The 15,419-nt window shown below is 44.0% G+C and overlaps 1 protein-coding gene across 1 annotated transcript in view; it reads right to left on the reverse strand.

The window, feature by feature from the left end:
• The window catches only part of SYNE3 (spectrin repeat containing nuclear envelope family member 3), an 82,301-nt gene extending 72,613 nt beyond the window's left edge, over nt 1-9,688 (reverse strand). Inside the window, exon 1 of the mRNA XM_074956182.1 lies at nt 9,552-9,688. The gene's annotated coding sequence lies outside the window, so the exon portion shown is untranslated. The remainder of the gene's footprint in view (nt 1-9,551) is intronic.
• Between the last annotated feature and the right edge of the window lie 5,731 nt (nt 9,689-15,419).

A 15,419-nucleotide genomic window follows, 5' to 3' on the forward strand; every position in this document is an offset into this window, starting at 1 on the left:
TGAAAGACAGTAACAGTCGATGTAAACAACACAGTGTCTACACTGATACTGTGTCAACCTAACTACATTGATATTGATTCTATGTCTCTTGTGGAGGTGGCATTATTAAGTCAGTGTAGCGGGGCAGTTCCATCGGTGGGAGCAAAATTTTAGTGTAGACACTTACATCATTGGGTCATTGACCTAACTCTGTAGTGTAGACCAGGCCTGAGACAAGCTTTCGAGCTTACATAGATCTCTTCTCCAGGTCTGGAAAACTTAATGAGAATGTCACAGCTAAATGTAACAGATTGTTTAGCATAAGTAGTTCAAGGGACCAGAAGTTGGTCCAATAAAAGATATTACCTTACCCATGCTGTCTCTCTAATATCTTGGGACCAACATGGCTACAATAACACTACGTACAACTATTTTATACAGGCAATTTAATGGAATCCCTAATTAACTGAGGGCAGAACTATTTAGATGTTACAGGAGCTGATCTGTATTCACAAAAGGAAGCTGGTCATGAACATCTACTTGATATTAAGTCAAATAGAAACACAACTATATCAGGCTCGAGAAAGCTGAGATGTAATTGGACCTCAGGAAGATTTATTTTAGCATTAATGTCCGCCTATCAAGTATTCCATCATAATAAGGTAAGGCCTGGTCTACATTTAAAATTTTGCAGGCATAGCTATGTCAGTTAGAAGTATGAAAAAAAAACAAACCCCAATCACATCCCAATTGGCCTAGGTTATATCAGCAAAAGCCCGAGTGTAGACACAGTTATACCAGAAAAAAAGTCCACAAAGCTTATTTTATTTGAAGAACCAATATAAACTGCATCTCCACGAGAAAGGTTTGCCAGTATAGCTATATTGGCAAACCTTTTTAGTGTACCCAAGGCCTAAGAATTAAAAAGCCAATGGTTTGTCACTGCTAATGTTGATCCAGTACTGGATCTGCCAACCAACCATTTCAAGATGCTTTTGAGCACTGTCATTCAGGGCCTACAGTCTGAATGCACAGACCCAATTTTCACCACAGAAATATCCAACATCTAGTGAGTATTCCCTGTGGAAATGTTTCTCTTCGTTTACCCACCTGCAATATGAACAAGACTTTCAGACTCACTCAAATACTGGAAAGTGCAGAAATATTTGTTGCTCAGAAATGTCTATCCCCCTTTCACAAAATATAGTTTTATTTTTAAATCTCCTGGCTCTGATTTCGGGCTACACTTGGCAAAGGAGCCAAGGCTAGTGGAGGGAAAAGGTGAAGCACTGCATGCCACCTTCGCACCCTGGCTGCCAAGGTCCTGCTTGGCTCTGGCGCACATTACAGTCAATTACTCTATAATCATGTGTGGCCCTGGTGCATTCCAATGGTCTCCAATTACCACCTCTGACCACAGCCATATGTGGCTTTTAAGGAACTAGTTGCAAACATGTAGCACTGCCCTTGTCCTGTATGTTTCTGCATGCACACTTTGCTGTGCACATTGAGATAATTGAGGTCATAATTATTTAGTGAATTCAGTGCTTATGGAAGTGCTGGACTGGAAAGACTTGGAAAATGGAGTCTTCCAGGTACAGTATGGGCACTACCCAAGCAAGCTACTCCCCAAAGTGTCTCAATGCTGGAGGAACTACTTCTAGATATAAGAGGGTAACTCAATATCTGTGGCCAATTACATTTTTGGTCTCTATGCCTGGGCTGCCAGTGCAGATGCTAATAAGGACAGTGATTTTTGTAATCTGTCTAATGGGAACTGGATGAGACCATGGTATTTCTTTCACATAAACCACCAACCAGCCATCAGAGGATAACAGCTTTTGAATACCATTACTATTCCCAACCTGCTGCTGGTCTGCATCACAACAGTAACTGTTCTAAATATTTTTGCAACAAACCACAGTTTGCTCCTTCTCCCAGTTAAAGGGAACATTGTCAAAGCTGACAGCCCCATAGTTTTTTATTACTAATTTTTTGTACTACTTATTTTATTAATTTTTTTAAACATATTTACAGGCATCTATCCAGTGCTCCCCTCCCATAAATTAAAATTTACAACGTACGCATAAACAAAGAACTGCCCATAAATATATCGAACACAACAGCCTTAACAAAGAGAAAAACTGTCTCACTAAAGACCCCAACAGAGCTCAGGGCCCCATTGTGCTGTACAATCAAGCACTTGACAGGACACAGAAGACAAGAGTCTTGCCCAGAGGAGCTAACACTGTAAAAGACCTATGTGATGCACCAGGCAATGGTTTGGACGTAAGGGTCATAGACATTGTCAGTGAGATCAGGTCACAAAGGTCATGCAAAGGAAGGCTGTTCAAAAGGAGTAGCCTTTCAGGAAGGATCTAAAGGAGAGGGAGAGAACTCAGCATGTGGGTTGTGGGAGACTGCTCCAAGAGGAGAGCAGCAGGAGCACAAACCTGGAAGGAAGAGGTGGAGGAGAAGATGGGAGCAGAGGAGCATAGGGCCTGACCCTGTAAGGTACCAAATGCTGACTAACAGGAGCTGAGAGCACTCAGCACTTCTCAGGATTGGGTCCATGAAGAACGTGGGAGCACAGGATTAGAGAGAGCAATGATCTAAAGAGGAGAGTATCGTTACGTATTTTCACAGAAGGACTATCAGCTTTGACAGAGTTTGCTTCATTGTAACTCGTTCGTAAGCAATAATGTTCATGTGACTCACTCAGAGTTAGGCTTTCTGTAGGGATCAAGTTGCTATGGGTAAGTGGTTACATTTTCCCTCAAGACCCAGTTGGCTCACAGCCTTGGCAACAAGAGACTCTGCATTTGTGCACAGCCACTACCCACAGTTTTGAGACCCTTTCAAAAAACACTGAAAAACAACTAATACCTTTTATTATTTCTTTTTTACATTCCTTAACCAACAAGGAATCACTATGTACAAAGATTTTCGAACAGCTTGCAACAGACAAGGAACGAGAAGTAATGTCCCAAGAAGTAACAGCAAATGGATCTAACTGGAAAGTGGTGCTCTTTGTATTATTTTTTCATTATTTATTTAGCACCATATGGGGGACTTGATGATTTACAGGCACATGAGAAGACAGCCCCGCCTTAAAGAAAATCCTGCAACCCTTACTCATTTGAGTAACCCTTACATATGTGAATAATTTCAACAGACTTCAATGGAATTACTCATGTGACTAAGGGCTACTTGCATGAGTAAAATTTTGCTGAAAGAAGACCTAATGCAGACAGAAATCATAAACAGAAAACAGGCATTTGGGAACAGGGGAGTCAACAGAAAACAAGGGGATAGGGGAAACTGATGCAATGCTGCAGCTTTGTGTTTTCCCCCTTTACAGCACGGATGTGTAGAGTCTTGGAAGTGAGAGCACGGACTCTCAATTGAATGCTGGAGAAAACAGGGAGCTAGGGAAGAATCTTAAGGAAGATGGGGGATATATGCTCAGAGCTGCAAGAGCAGAAGACAGGTTTTGACAGGTTTCAGAGTAGCAGCCATGTTAGTCTGTATTCGCAAAAAGAAAAGGAGGACTTGTGGCACCTTAGAGACTAACCAATTTATTTGAGCATAAGCTTTCGTGACTTCTATCTGTGCCAAGCAAAGTATTGTGTAAGATCATAGTCCACCATATATCAAAGGCAGTTGATAGCGTTCTCAGAAAAGAGCAAGCTGGTTTTCGGAAAGAGTGTGGACGCACAGACCAGATCTTCACTCTACAAAACAGAACAGAACAGCGCTTAGACTGGCAACAGCAACTCTACATAAATTTCATAGACTTTGAGAAGGCGTTTGATAGCATTCACAGGACCAGCCTATGGCGCATTCTGTGGGCATATGGAATTCCTTTCCATATAATCAATGTCATCAAAAGCTTCTATTTCAACTTTACATGAAGTGTTGATCACAGTGAGCTCAGTTTTGAAGTAAAAACAGGAGTACGTCAGGGGTGTGTCATATCTCCAATCCTCTTCAACACTGTCATCGACTGGGTAATGTAGCGTACAACAGAAGACATGCCAAGAGGCATTAAATGGACACTCTTCTCATCCCTTGAAGACTGGGACTTTGCAGATGATGTTGCTCTCCTATCACATACCCAACACCATATACAAGAAAAAACAACTCGACTCAACGCATTCGGACAGCAAATTGGACTGAAAATCAATCGCAATAAGACAGATATCATGACCTTTAATATTGCCTCATCATCACCAGTACGGATAGAGGATTATGTTCTCACCAATGTAGAAATATTCACATACTTGGGCAGCACCATCAGCCAGGCTGTTGGAACAAGCCAGGATATCCGGAACAAAATCAATAAAGCCAGGAACACCTTCAGGAGCTTAAATACAGTCTGAAAATCATCAAAATACAACACCAAAACAAAACTCAAGATTTATCACTGCTGCGTACTTTCAGCACTACTTTATAGTGCAGAATGCTAGGGAATGAGAAAGTATGACATGTCCAAGCTATCTTCATTCCATACAACTTGCCTCAGAAAAATCCTCTGTATCTTTTGGCCCAGAACAATCTCAAACCAAGATCTATTGACACAGTGGAGGATCTGAGCACCATCATTGCCAGGAAGTGCTGGAGATGGATCGGTCATGTGCTTCGGATGGAAACTGATTCCATCACCAGAGTAGCAATAAGATGGACACCTGAAGGCAAGCAAAAACAAGGCCGCCCGAAAACATGGCGAAGAGCTATGGAAGCCGAGCTGAAAAACCTGGGGTACAGCTGGGGAACCATTGAAAGACTTGCCAGAAACAGACAGGATTGGAGGAGCTTCGTCACTGCCCTAAACACCAGAGGAGTAATAGGAACATGATGATGATGATCAAACTGCGGGTCAGGACCCCAAAGTGGGTCGTGACACCGTTTTAATGGGGTCGCCAGGGCTGGTGATAGACTTGCTGGGGCCAGGGGCTGAAGCCAAAGCCCAAGCCTCACCGCCCGGGGAAGAAGCTGAAGCCTGAACCCCACTGCCCGTGGCCAAAGCCAAAGCTTCAGCACTGGGCGGCAGAGCTCAGGTTACAGGCTCCCTGCCTGGAGCTGAAGCCCTTAGGCTTCGGCTGTGGCCCCTCCGGCCAGGGTGGTAGGGTTCAAGTTTTAGTTCCCCACCACACACACACACACCTGGGGGGGCAGGGGGGAGAGCTCAGGCTTCAGTTCCCCCTCCTAGGGTCATGTAGTAATATTTGTTGTCAGAAGCGGTCGCAGTGCAATGAAGTTTGAGAACCACTGCACTAGAGTCTGTTGAACAGCCTGGAGGTAGGATAGGTAAGTAGGGAGAATATAAAGGAGCTGGCTATAAGGATGTTGGCAGTGAGGATGGAGGCCAAAGGGAAGTTGCTAGCAATGGTAAGCAACTGTATTTAACAAGAGTTTGAACATCAGGAGAGAAGAGTGGAAGATGGCACACAAGACTGTGAACCTGCACCACAAGGTGGACAGTGCAGTTGCCAAATGGGACAGAGATAAGAGGGGGAGGAACAGGAGGGAGCACAGCCGGAAAGATGAGCGGTTCCATTTCTGACACATTGATTTTGTGGACTGTTGTTCCATAGCTTTGTACAACTACAACCCCCCAAAACAACGTCTGTTGCTGGAGTACAATAGACAGCAAAGGAGAGCATGGTGATATAGGGTGGGCCTTATGGAGCTGACGCCAAACAACAGGGAACACATTTTAATTGTCTCTGTGGTTCCTTTGCCCCAGTCACTCAACCAACTGACAATTTCAAACGAGTTTCCCTTCCCTGCCCCTGTGGTGGAAGCAACTCCCCTTCTGGAACAATGATTATTTATTCTTCATTTTTACTGGCCCCCGCAACCGTCAGTCGAACAGCGTGGGCAGGATTCCCTGAACAGAGTATGCCAGCAACACATCTACAACACTGGAGTACTGTGTGCCAAGTTGTAATTACACAGCCTTGCTATGTGGCCTTGGATGAGCCATGGTGGCCAAGTAATTACACACAGGGAAATGTGCCTTTTACATTAACCCTTGAGGGCTACGAGTCAAGGCTTGTTCACAATGTAATTGGCTAATAAAGAGCAAATTACACATTGATGTCAGAGATTTAGACTCTTGATTCCAAGTTGTAAAGGACCAAACTGCAGATGTCTGCCTTCCCCTCTTCCCCCCGCCCCCAGCCACATCTTTCATTTTAAATGAGATTTCATTCTATCAGAGCACAAAATGGGACAATATCATTAAACCTCACCAAAGTGTCCAGGGCAAACTCCCATTTTCATTCCATTGTTACTTTACATTTATTTACACAGTGTCCTTAATATAAAAGCAATAGCAAAAGGTGATAGCTGATTTTAAGCGCTTAAAGAGTTCTCCCAGGATTATAACTTTATACAACTGTGGAGGCAGGGGGCAGTTCGACCAGGCACCTACAAAAGTGCCACGGAGTCTTTGATGTCTATGTAGTTATTTACATTGCACTCACCGTCATGACTGCCTGAACACTGAGTAATAATACCTACCTCCTACGTAGCACTCTTCATTGGTAGGTCTCACAGTGCTTTACAAAGGTCACAATCATTATCCCCATTTTACAGATGAGGCACAGAGACATGAGGTGACTTGCCCAAGGTCTCCAAGCAAACCAGTGACAGAACTGAGACTAGAACCTAGGTCTCCCAGCTCTATCCACTAGGCCACACCACCTCCCATAGTGTTAACATCCACAATGTCTACCAGACAGGACTTCCTTTTTACATTTTCATCCAACAGAGCCAGACATGGAAAACTGCCTAGTGAAGAAGAATTAAGGGTGATGGAATCTGGGCTTGCAGTTCTATCACAAACACAGAGCCTGATCCTGCAAAGAGAGTCACACAAACCCTTCCCGTGGTGCAGAATACTCAGTGCTCCACTTCAAGGACACCATTTGCTATGGGGTGAGAAAGCAGCCCCCACCACTTCGTTTTCCACTCTCCCCACATTTTTCATAGGTCTGTATTAGTGGTGGGCAACCTGCGGCCCACAAGCGGCCCGTCAGGGTTTACATAACCGTCAGTAGGCACGGCCGCCCATAGGTCCCATTGGCCATGAATGGCGAACCGCGCCCACTGGGAGCTCCGGGCGGCCATGCCTGCAGATGGTTAATGTAAACACTGTCTCGCAGCCTGCCAGTGGATTACCCTGATGGGCCGCAGATTGCCCACCACTGGTCTATATGCACCACTTCTTCTCCCCCCACCCCGAACTTTGCAGGCTAGATAATCAGATATAAGGTTCTATATGCTATACAACTTTGACCCCCACAGAATTTTTCTGAAATGACATTGCTGCTCTACTTGGTCACAAGGGGCCTGTACATGTGGAACTGTTTGCAGGATCGGGCCCCTGAACAGTTTCAGGTCTTTGCAGTTTATGCAATACCAATTAAAGATGTTTTCATTTTGTGCTCATGTTGCAACTCCAAACAGATTGGAATTTTTAAAGGGAACTCCCAGCTAGCCTAGTATAGTTCTCAGTTTCACTATACTCACCCGTTTCAGAGTAGCAGCCGTGTTAGTCTGTATTCGCAAAAAGAAAAGGAGTACTTGTGGCACCTTAGAGACTAACCAATTTATTTGAGCATAAGCTTTTATGAGCTACAGCTCACTTCATCGGATGCATAAAGTGGAAAATACAGTGAGGAGATTTATATACACACAGATCATGAAAAAATGGGTGTTTATCATACACATTGTAAGGAGAGTGATCACTTAAGATGAGCTATTACCAGCAGGAGAGTGGGGTGGAGGGAATACTGACCCTACCACATGTTTGGGGAGGAGGGGGGAGCGGATGTTCAAATGAATACTACCACTAAGGACTGTACCACAGTAGCTCTCACACCACCGGCAGGGCTGCTTGGGTTAACTATAAATACATTATACTACACTATGTCCATGTCCAATACCAGAATGCCATTGCACTACTCCTCTCCCTCCCCCCCTTCCTGCTGACTGTCAGGGACCTGCTGAACGCAACAGAGTGCGGGTGCAGGATAAAACACTGAATGGAGCCTCAGGAATAATATTAGCACCCCCAGGATTCAAGCGCAGGGCGAATCCCACCAGTTAAGTGGTCCTCAACCTTTCCAGATTACTGTACCCCTTTCAGGAGTCTGATTTGTGTTGTGTACCCCCAAGTTGCAACTCACTTAAAAACTACTTGCTTACGAAATCAGACATAAAATTACAAAAAGTGTCACAGTACTCTGAAAAACGGCTTACTGTCTTATTTTTACCATATAATTATAAAATAATTCAACTGGAAAATAAATATTGAACTTACATTGCAGTGTAAAGCGCACAGAGCAGTACAAACAAGTCACCGTCTGAATGAAATTTTAGCTTGTAGTGACTTCGCTAGTGCTTTTTATGTAGCCTGTTGTAAAACTAGGCAACTCTCTAGCTGAGTCGATGTACCCCCTGGAAGACCTCTGAGTACCCCTGGTTGAGAACCACTGCACCAGCTGGTTCCAGGGAAACGCCAGGGGCAGGAAAGAGTTAAGCTCCGCTGGCACCCACCCTGGTGGCTTCTCCTCTCACGTTGAGCGCGACTCACTCATTCCCCCAAGCCCTGCTTTGGTGCTGGAACAATTTGTATTTGGGGGCGGAAGGCGGAAACCATGTATTTGGGTTGTTATTACTACTTCAAGCCAGGGGGTGCACCACTCCCCCTCCCTCCCAACGCTCATAAAGCGCGGCTCCCTACGCTGCCCAGAAAAAGTTTCTCCAGCAGAAGGGGGGGACACAACGTGCCAATCTCTCCTCTCCACTTGTCAGCACGCGGATCCTGCCTTCCATGGCCTTGCCACAGGGCTGGGACCTGGAGGGCTCGCGGCCCCACGGCGTTCAGCAGCAGCAGCAGTGAATGCGAAAGTGACATGCAGAAGAGCAGAGCTCTGCCCAACTCCAGGGTACCCCGCCGTGCTTGCGTTCCCCCTTCCCCACAGCCCGAAAGGGGTCACTTACCCAGCAGGGGCATGGGTGGCGGGGGGTGCTTGGGACGAGCCTCTGCAGGAGGAATCCGGGAGCAGCCAGCTGCTGCAGTGGCGCCTGCAGGGTTTGAAGGGCGTTTGCGGAGGCCCCTCCTTCACGGGCTCCCTCCCCTTCTCTGTCCTGACACTGCCCGTCCCCGCCACATGCAAGCCAGGGAGGCGAGCGCAATGGCGAGCGGTGCCCTGCCCAGCAGCGCTGATGCCCCGGCTGGGTGGCGGCAGTCCGCAGGCTGCTGCTCTGGATCTTCTCCAGCTGTGTTGCAAACATTCCTTGCGGCCCGCGTGTCCCCCGCCCACTCCAGGGGACGCCGCGGCAGCCAGCAGCTCAGCCCCTCACTAAGTACCCCCTCCCCGTGCCACGCTTGTAACCCGGGGGGCACGGAGCCGCGCAGACAGCGGCAGCCCGTTATGTAACCTCATCAGGGGGCTTATGCAACGGACAAGCTCTGTGCCGTGCACAGGCGTTCAGCGCTAGCCTCCGGAGGGGCTGGCACAGAGCGAGGGAGCAGCTTTCAACTGTGTCACACTCACATCAGAAAGCCAGCTCCCGCTTTCAGCATTGCCTTGGCACTTTCGGGTGACGAACAGCGAAATCCGTTTGTCGGGTAAGCATGGCTTCTCTGCCTCGTCCCTGCCCATCTCCTCCTCCTCAATCCCGCAGCGTGTGTGTGATCACCCCCCCAGCTCCTTTCCAACGCAACAGATTGCTATGTCATACACACGCAGGATTATGACTTCATCCTGGGAACAAGCAGAAGGAGAAGCTGAGTTAAGAGGGAGAAAGATTTTATTCCAGCTAGAGTCTCCTCTGCAATGGGCAGGGCATTACAGGGTGAAGTAAATGAGGTTTGTGGTAACCTACTTCCAAACATCATAAGGTAGGTAGGTTGGTTGTCTGACTCTGAAGGGTCTTGCCTTTCAAACTCAGTTATTTTAATCCAGCGTTGTGCACATCCAAGAGCTGTGTATTACTTTAAAAGCAGCATAAGTGTTGGAACGATGCACTTAACAGAGCAGGCTGTTTTCTCTTTATACCTTTTTCATACACCGCTTTTGAGAAAGAAATGGTGACCTTACAAAGCAATTACAGATGCATCGAGGACTACACACACTACTGTCACAAGGGTAATCAATTCCATCACAAAAATAAGAACAGCACCTTCTATTTTAATATCCATGATTATTGTTTATGTTACAGTAGCACCTCCTTGCTCAAACCAAGAATTGGACTTGATTGTGCTAGGTGCTGTACAAACACAGTAGCAGATGGTACCTGCCCCACAGAGTTTATAATCTAAATAGACAAGACAGCCAAAAGGAGATAGCATCCTCATTATGCTAATGGAAAATTGAGGCAGAGTTAAATCTCCAGTCTTACAAAGAGTTATATGCTAAACTTAACCAGTATGGTCAACATCAAAAATTCAAAAAGCATTACTCTTGTCTCCATAAAGTCACAAGTCTGGCTTAATAAATGTTTTAATTCCCTTCTGATTTTTTAACCTTGAGGCTCTGCATTTTTGTGTTTTTCTCTGCAACCATGAGGGCTAGAAACTTACTTTATAAAAAGGCAAGAGTCTCATATAATGACATGACTTCAGGAACAGGGGCTTTATGGAAGTCACCAAATATTATGAGACTCGTGATAAAATCATGAAAGTTGGCAATACTGCTTTATACTTGGGAGTAGCCCCATTGAGACTACACAAGCAATCTGCAGCAGACCTGGAAATTGGACTCAGGCTCTCAGTCCCAGACCAGTTCCTTAACCACAAGGCTATCTTTCCTCTTGAATTACTGCCCATAAAATAGGCTAATAGTTTCAAACTTAATCATATAAACCAATAGGAAAAACAATTCCGTTTCTTAATAAAAACAGTATCAATAAAACAATTCACTTTAAAACATTTATGAAACAACCAAAGCTCATTCAAAGTAAGAACTAAGAAACTGAAAAACATAGACTGTTGTGATGGTCACTTCCATTCTCAATCAAGTTACCATATGCATTTGATCAAGATAAATTATTTACCCTGCAAACAAATCTATTATGCTTCTGCCCATATTATATATATATTTATATAAAAACAGAAAGACCAAAGTGTTTTGATTTTCCAGCAGTATGGTAGTCTTTGTTTACATAACCAAATAAAGGAGCCAAGGCAGCAACAAACCACACTGTATCAAGCAATTCCCGTTCTGTGTCAGGGTAACGCTTTTCTGTATCCTCATAACATAACTGAAACAAAAATCAAATGAATACATAGAACTTTGCAATACAATTATTCATAAGGTTTAAGTGAGGGTGCATTCCTAAAAGAAACATTGGGGCAAATCTAAACAGATGAGGGTTTTGTTTGTTTGTTTGTTTTGGTTTAATGTTAGATCTAAACTTTCCATTGCTGGGACACATCCACTACATTTCTACAATCCATTAAAAAAGTATAGCCAAAGTGACTGCATTGATCCCTGAACTTGCTTTTAGGTGTGCTGGATTTAATAAAAAAGTATATTTTGCATGTAGCTTATACACTATTATCTACATCTATAACTAAATAAAACATACTGGCTAGCAGGGATGTGTATCACTGGTTGCTGCTACACAGGATCAGAATTGCTCAACTTCACATCACAGTCCCTGAAGGGTATTTAGACAACTAATCCTCATGGATTTCAATGGGAATTAGACACCTAAATACCTCTGAGATTCTGGGCCCACAAATCTCTGGACTGGTTCACTGGCCCTTGGCAGTAAAGTTCCAGCGCACTGCTAAAGGCTCCCCCCTCCCCCCCGGGACTTCTGCCATTGTTTTGGAAACCTCCCTCCCCACCTAGGAGTGACAGGGTTAACTTACTAGCTAGTGTGCCAAGGGGCTGAAAGGAATATGGCAGCATAGAGAGTGGCCAGGCTTCCCAGGCCATCTTCTACAAAATACTAAAGGCCAAAGTCCACATAGCACTTACAGAGGAGCTTCCACAGGCCTGGGTGAAGGGGGTACAATGGTGCAGACGTGACAGTGCCTGTTCCATATCCATGGATCCATCTGATTTTCTTCCCCTTAGCCTGTGGAAACGGATATACCCTGAAGCATTATGGGCTCTGTGTGTGTGTCAAGATTGATTAATCATATTTTATTCTGTATCTACATCTACACTAGAAACGTTGATTCAGTCACCATTATGAGCAAAGGGGCCACCCTAATGGAGGCACTGACTCATTTGCTAAAAGTCCTGCAGATAAGAAATGAAGTTACACCCTCTGATCTGTTAAGGCAGAAAAAGATGGTCTAATGCATTCAGAAAGATTTCCTTTGCCATTTGAACCGCCCCAAATGGTCAGTGTTCAGAGATACACTTTGAAGGTTGTGTTGTCTTTACTATTAAATCAAAATGTTGATTGCATTGAACTTCTCTTCTAACATTTTCCAATGTTGATACCAGATTTTGTATTATTAACCAAGTTACACATCTGATTGGCTCTTGCCATTGACGACAGTTTGTGATATGCTTAAGTATAAAAATCATTATCATTGTACAGACAACCAACATGAAAATGAGTCCTCATGCTTATAAAAGCAGTCTGCAATGCAAACAATGGAAGGCTGACCTCAGCAGGCTATCACTTCACACCTAAAAAAGTAAGGAGGGATTCAATGATTAAGGATGAAGTACAGGAGTGGAGAGCCTGTCAAAAAAACTGAACAGCAGCTCTCTTTCTAAATATATATTTTTTCTCTCCCCAAAATAAAAGTCTTCTGTCACTGGCAGACATTTGTGGTTTGATTTAATGTGCAGCAGTGTCACACATTTCCTGTGACAGGCAGAATGCCTAAGAGACTGGGTGGAAAGCAACAAACAGTTGCTGGCAAGCAATAGTAACATTTACATTGGCACGATTTGATCTTTAGGCGGAACCTGTGCAGTATCTTTACAACAATGCGGAGGCATTTGTACCACAAGGTAACTGGGCTCTTCTCTTTTTAGTGCAATACACCCATTTGCACATTCTTGTGGTTGATGACAAGTAGACATTATACAGAATCTATGAAATTCTGATGTTTCCCTTTTATGTTGTTTGAGGACAGGGATGTACCCAAACCAGAGAGAACTGCAATCCTTACATTCCTGAAAACTATTATTCAAATGTTAATGAGTCACTTGGCAGACCTGAAAAAGTGATGTAAGATGTGAGAAGCAGGCCATTTGTGTGGTGTACCAATGATACATGTCTTTGGAATGATAAAAACTGTAACATCAGGGCTTTTCCTGGCATAGTGTAGATTTTAAAGAATGTTAATATTAAATCAGTCTGTTCTTTGAGGCCGCACATGGCTGTACAGTGGACATTCAGAGGATGTCACTAGAAGAGCTTATAGAAAACTTCTTTCTCTACTGGGAAGGGAACAAAAAGCGTTCTAAAATCCAAACACAATGGGTCAAATCCTCTGAGGTACTGCTCACATACCTTGCGCACTCAAATATTACACTCACTAAAACAGGAGTTTTGTTGCTGCAAGGAATATAAGTAAGTTTGGACCTTTTGTCTGAGCAATCTTGGTAGTGCCACTTAACAGACGATACCCAAATCAGGTACAAAGGACATCTGTTAAATGCTTTTCTCCTGGCTGTCATGGATGTCCAAAGAAGCAGCAAGTCCCTGTAGCATCCTTACGTGTGAAGAAAGTCTAGCACATACCAGAAGAGAACACAGTGGACAAGATCCTCAGCTGATGTAAATCAATGCAATTCTATTGAAGTCAATAGAGCTATGCCAATTGACACCAGCCTCCAATCTAACATCGGATGCATCCGATGAAGTGAGCTGTAGCTCACGAAAGCTTATGCTCAAATAAATTGGTTAGTCTCTAAGGTGCCACAAGTACTCCTTTTCTTTTTGCGAATACAGACTAACACGGCTGTTACTCTGAAACCGGAATATATATATAGATTCATAGAAAATAAGTACACAGTTCCTTGCCTGTGTTTCCTCACCACTCTTGAGAGTTCCTTGGTCACAGTCTTCGGGGGAGTGTAGAATTCTTCCTCTCCCCCGAAGTGGGGGTTGTTCCCCAAGTTTTACTATTTGTTACTACCATAAGTTTAATGCAAAATATGATTATGCACATACACACAGTCCCTTAAAGTGCTTCTCTGGGAAGATTTATCCTTCTCAGTCTCTATGGAATAGTACCCAGCCTGTATGTAGCACATGCCAGCTACTTAAAGTTGAAAAACAAGGGATAGTCCCACAGTATCCTTCAAATTCCCCTTGAGCTTTTGCAACAACAGTCTGCAATTTGCACAGCCTGCAGCAGTTCTAGTCCTCTTCTCCAGTAGAGTGAGGAGCTGCCAATCTAATCCAACAAAACTAGCAAAATCCCTGAAACACAGTCCTTATAGCAGACGCTTATAGTCTTCATGTTGCTTCAGCCCAAGTGTGGCTCCCACTCCTATTTATAAACTTCTCTCCCTTCCCTTGAGTTCCCATTGGTTGCTCTTTTGGAGTGACTGTGCATGTGACTTGCCAGGTTGCTTGCCCACAGTGGAAATTACCCAAATAGCTTCAAACAGCTAATGAGCACACCTAATAACTGCCATATCCAATTCCTGGATGGTCTGGCCCTCCAGCAGAGTTACCCTATCTAGCTCTAGCAAGTCTTCAGGCACACAAGTGAGATTAGGAAGCTCATTTAAACTTTATTTTGATTAACTTCTGGTATTGAAGTAACAAGCTGAAGTGGCTTGAGTGGCATCTAGAACCCATCAATGGAATTATTTCTCTTTATCTGTTTTCCATTATGTTCCCTGAAATGTAAATAAGAATGACGTATAGTGGCTTTTATGGGAAACATTTGGTCTGCTATTCATGAAATTGTGCTAATGTGTAGGTTCTCTCCTTAAAGATATGGAAGGAACTCTGGCCTGAAATGTGGCTTGAGAATACATAAAAAGGGCAGACAGGTCACTGTAATTGTTTTTAGAAGTACAGATACATAGATTAAAGGTGGTTGTGAGCTGTTTCATCTTCTGTAAGAGGTAAAGGGCTTAAGGCATGAAACTACTTTTGAATGTTAGCCTAGCAACAAGGAGTAAGTGGTGAGTCTTGTCTTCTGGACCACTAACTCTTAAGGGCAGCAATTGTCCTTTCTGGTTACATAGTGACTAGCACAATAGCATTATGACCTGGCTAAAGCTACTAGGTGCTGCTACAGTATAAATGATAACTCTAAACTAGATGCTCATAAAAACAATAGGAAAAATGTTACATCACAACTCTTAACATATAGGAACCTCGAAAAATCACAGAAACAACACTTCAATTCCCAAAGCCAAGTTAGTTGCCAAGGCTCCCTATACAATGAATAGGGAGAGAGAAGCCAGCACACTAGGCTGGAAGCT

This window comes from Natator depressus, chromosome 6, assembly GCF_965152275.1.
Source record: "Natator depressus isolate rNatDep1 chromosome 6, rNatDep2.hap1, whole genome shotgun sequence".
NCBI lineage: Eukaryota > Metazoa > Chordata > Testudines > Cheloniidae > Natator > Natator depressus.